Source organism: Primulina huaijiensis, chromosome 16 (genome assembly GCF_012295235.1).
Source record: "Primulina huaijiensis isolate GDHJ02 chromosome 16, ASM1229523v2, whole genome shotgun sequence".
Classification (NCBI taxonomy): Eukaryota; Viridiplantae; Streptophyta; class Magnoliopsida; order Lamiales; family Gesneriaceae; genus Primulina; species Primulina huaijiensis.
This window is the reverse complement of record NC_133321.1, coordinates 12,330,891-12,335,470: the sequence shown is the minus strand read 5'-3', so window position 1 is coordinate 12,335,470 and position 4,580 is coordinate 12,330,891.

Below are 4,580 nucleotides of genomic sequence, written 5' to 3'. Positions count from 1 at the left end.
GCATTTGAATATGGTACAACCTTCATGTGAGCATGTTCTAATTCAGTATCTTCCTCGTTGACAGATTTTAGCTTGAAGTGTGCACCAATAAGAATGTTTACACTGTTATCATCTTTCGTACCAAAAATATCCAGTAGCTTATTGATATATCCTTCTTGAGATAAGCTCAAGGTTCTTAGAGCTATGTTTCTGATAATATCCATATCTAAGATGCGCTTAACTGGCCCAAGATCCTTCATGTCAAATTCGGAGTTGAGGAGGTCCTTTAATCTCTGTATTTCCTTCAAATCTTTACAAGCAATGAGCACGTCATCTACATAGATTAGTAGATATATGTATGACTTATCTGGAAGTCTAGAGTAATAAACACAGCTATCAAATTTTGATCTATGGAACCCTTTGTTTTGCATAAAATCATCGAACTGCCTATACCACTGCCTAGGAGATTGCTTGAATCCATAGAGAGATCTCTGTAATAAGCAGACTTTTCCAGCCTCATTTTGTTGTACAAAACCCTCGGGCTGTGACATTAGAACCTCCTCTTCTAACATTTCATGTAAAAAGGCGGTCTTAAAAACTGTTGTCTATATGTATTTTGTAAAGGGTCAAAGACAACAGTTTGTTTAAAACGTTGTCTTTCAACTGGTTTTTTTAGTTCTACGACAACGGTTTTTTAAACCGTTGTCTTCTGCAATATTCTGAATTTTTTTATATAAAATTTGTTGTTAATATTAAATTTTGCGACGGTGGTAGGAAAACCTGTTGCTAAAATTAGCGACGGTTGTACCACACCGTCGCTAATTTAAAATTAGCGACGGTTTATTATAACCATCGCTAATTTTAGCGACAGTTTTTAGCAAAACTGTAGCCGATTTAAATTTAGCGGCAGTTTGGCAAAAACTGTCGCTAAAATTTGGGACGGTTTTAGTTAAACCGTCGCTACTTTTAGCGATAGTTATAATAAACCCGTCGTCGATTTAAAATTATCGACGGTTTAGGAAGAACCGTCGCTATATTTAGAGACAGTTATAAAAAAACCGTCGCTAATTTTAAATCGCGACGTTTATACAAATACACGTCGCTATTAGCGACGGTAAAATCAAAAATTGTCTCAAACTGTCTATAAATATCCCCATTCTCGTTCCATTTTCTACCACACAACTTCACAACACTTAAAATTTTTCTCCCTTACACAATTTTAGTTTCGATTTAGGATAATTTTTTTCCTCTTAATTTTTAGTAAATTTTTAAAATCAAGAATATACTTAGCATTTAAAGATTGTGAGTTTTTTTTATATTTATAAAAATATTAAAAGTGTTTTTTTTTTATTTTACTGAAAAAATTAGCGACGGAAATTATCCTAACCCGTCGCTAAAAGTAGCGACGATGTTTTTTAAAAATCGTCGCTAATTCTAGCGACGGTAACCGTCGCTATTAAGCGACAGTTTAACATAGATACCGTCGCTAAATATAGCGACGGTTTTTAAAACACCGTCACTTATAAATTTGCGACGGTTTTTGAAAACTAGTCGCAAATTGTAACTTCCACATCACTACAGAACCGTTGTCTTTGAGCGAACTCCTTAACCACAGGGTCTTTAACAACGTTTTACAGATCTACGACAACGGTTTTTCACCATCGTCTTTAGATGTCTACGACAACGGTTTTTCACTATTGTCTTTAAGCATACCCTTTAACCACAGGGCTTTTAACAAAGATTTTATTTGGCCTACGACAACGGTTGTTAACCGTTGTCTTTGGCCTTTTTTTTTTTGTAGTGAATGATTGATAGAAAAATATTGATTGAGATGTGCTATACTACAGGGGAAAAAACTTCATGATAGTCCACGTCTTCAATTTGGGAAAAAACTTGTGCCACTAATCTGGCCTTAAATCTAGCTGCTTCTACCCTGGAATCCTTGGTTTCCATTTGAATACCCACTTTCAAACAATGAATTTTTTGCCTTTAGGTCTATCAACAAGGGTCCAAATGTGATTTTTATCCAATGACTCGAGTTCCTCATTCATGGCTTTCTTCTATTTGGCCAATCCTTGCTCATTTTGGCTTCATTATAGCTTGTTGGTTCGTCAAGCTCAAGTAGATCAGCCACATTCAAAGCAAATGCAATAAAATCTGCATTTGCAAATCTTGGTGGTGGTCTTATCTGTTTTTTAATACGATCTCTTGACAGAACATAACCATCTAGCTATTGAGTATTATCATTATCAATGTGAACTTCCTCATCATCCTGGACTTCTTGATCATTGATGTGAGGATCTGATTCAGCCTGATTTTGACATATAGCATAGGTGTTTTCAGACTGAGAATGAGTGCCTCCACCATAACTTTGGTTTCCTGCATTTTCTGCTTCAGAGTTTTCATTCAAGTTTTGAGGGTTCACCTGATTTTGCAAGTTCTCCTTAGCTTGTTTAGAGATGGAAATTTCTGGAATGTTCATGTTAGTTTTATAAAACTCATTTTCATTATAAATTACATATCTGCTTATTACACACTTGAGATAATCTAATAGCCATACTTTGTAACATTCAACTCCACTAGGATATCCAAGAATATTCCTTTCTTTGCTCTATGATTGAGTTTACCTTGGCTAACATGAACATATAATACACAGCCAAAAATTCTAATGTGATCATAATCAGGTTTTACAGTAGACCATTTCAATTCAGGAACAAGAAACTCTATGGCAGAAGATGGAGACTTATTTATTAAGTAACAAGCTGTTGAGGCAGCTTCGGCTCAAAATTTATTTGGCAAACCACTTTGACTTAACATGTATCTAACTTTTTCCATGATGGTTCTATTCATATGTTCTGCCACACCATTTTGTTGTGGTGTGTATGTGCATGTTCTATGTCTAAAAATTCCAGATTTTGCACAAAAATTGTTAAATTGTTGATTACAGAATTCTAGCACATTATCCATCCTTAATCTATTTATTTTATTCCCTGTTTGATTTTCAATCAAAGTTTTCTGTAGAACCCGATAAATCAGACTACGTATAAGCCATGCATAATTGCTATTATTTAAATTAAAAAAAATAATTTTATGGAGTGTTTAGATCATTTTAAAATTTGTTAAGTCATGATAATTTATTTTACGCAGAAGTTTAATATTATCTTTTCGGTTAAATAAGCGAGGCCGGGTTGGAGTTGGAGTATTGAGATAAAATTTATAATAAGAAAATATTCCTAAATTTAATTTAAGTCAAAAAATAATTTATTTTAAGATAAAAGAATGTTAAGGATTTATTTAATTAATTGGAGATAAGTAGTAAATAAGTTTTTTTATGTTCAATAATTAATTTAAAAGCCTAGATTAAAATGTGTAACCAATTGGGATAAATTAATCAAGGCCTATTTTATTTAAAAAATTGTAACTTAACATGTTAGTAAATTTATTTTAAGAATTAGCCATGCATGCAAGAAAATTACTATCCCAAATTAATTTATTATTTCACTAAAATACATAATAAGTGTTTAAAACTTTAAGGAGTTAAAATTCAATAATCAAGCAATATTTTACCCCCATTTTTGAAAGCAAATTTCGGCCACCCCCTTTAAAGATTTAGTTATGTTTGGCACTCTCCATCCATTTTGATTCTTTTTCTTATCCTTTCTTGGTATGATAATTCCTTCATTTTTAATCACCAATAATTAATAATTTAAGCAATATCCTTGATAAACATAAAAATTGTACATTAATTAAATATTTTATAATATAATTATATAGTTTTTGTTTTATTAAATGTTTAAATATTATATGTTTTTATAATAAATTGTATAAAATATAAGTTGTTGTGTAATTACAAGTTTTTACTATTTTTTATAGGTTCGATAAAACAAGAATAAACTTGGCGTTGCAAATGGGATTAAGATGATTCTTGGACCTGTAGAAAGTTGATTATAATATCTACAATATTGTTGACAAGCATGAGATAAAAAACCTCTCACAATTGGGATCAAATTAAGTAACAAATAAAGTTACCAAATGAGTGACAGTTTTATCATGCTCTAGTATTTTGACCATATCTCTCAAATTACTTGGTCAAATGGTTTGAAAAAAATACCACAACTAGACAACTCAATTATCCACATGTTTTTTTTTATGTGATGAAGCAAACTCGGAGAAGAAGATTTTTAAAAGTGATGTGTAATATAATATAATATCTTGGAACACCAATGAAGACTTGTGTGTAAAAAAATAATATTTTATTTGTGGTTGTCTCCCCAAATTTTGCTATAAATAAGGGTCCATTGTAATGTATTGAGATATCCATCATTCTATGAACAAACCTTTGAGTTCATAGTATTTCTCTCTATAATTTTCCTTTATTTCTTCATTTAAATACAATTAACATGTTAATTTCATATTCAAAGTTTTACACTTTGAATAATGAATAGCTAACTTCCTAAAGTTGAGATGATAAGGTGAAACTCTTGGCATGATAATAAGGTTATTAAAAGGTAAGAATCTATGTTTTATATTATTTAATCATTATTTATTGTTTATGTTATATTTATTTCTTTAAGCATTTTTATACCCTACTTATAAGTGGG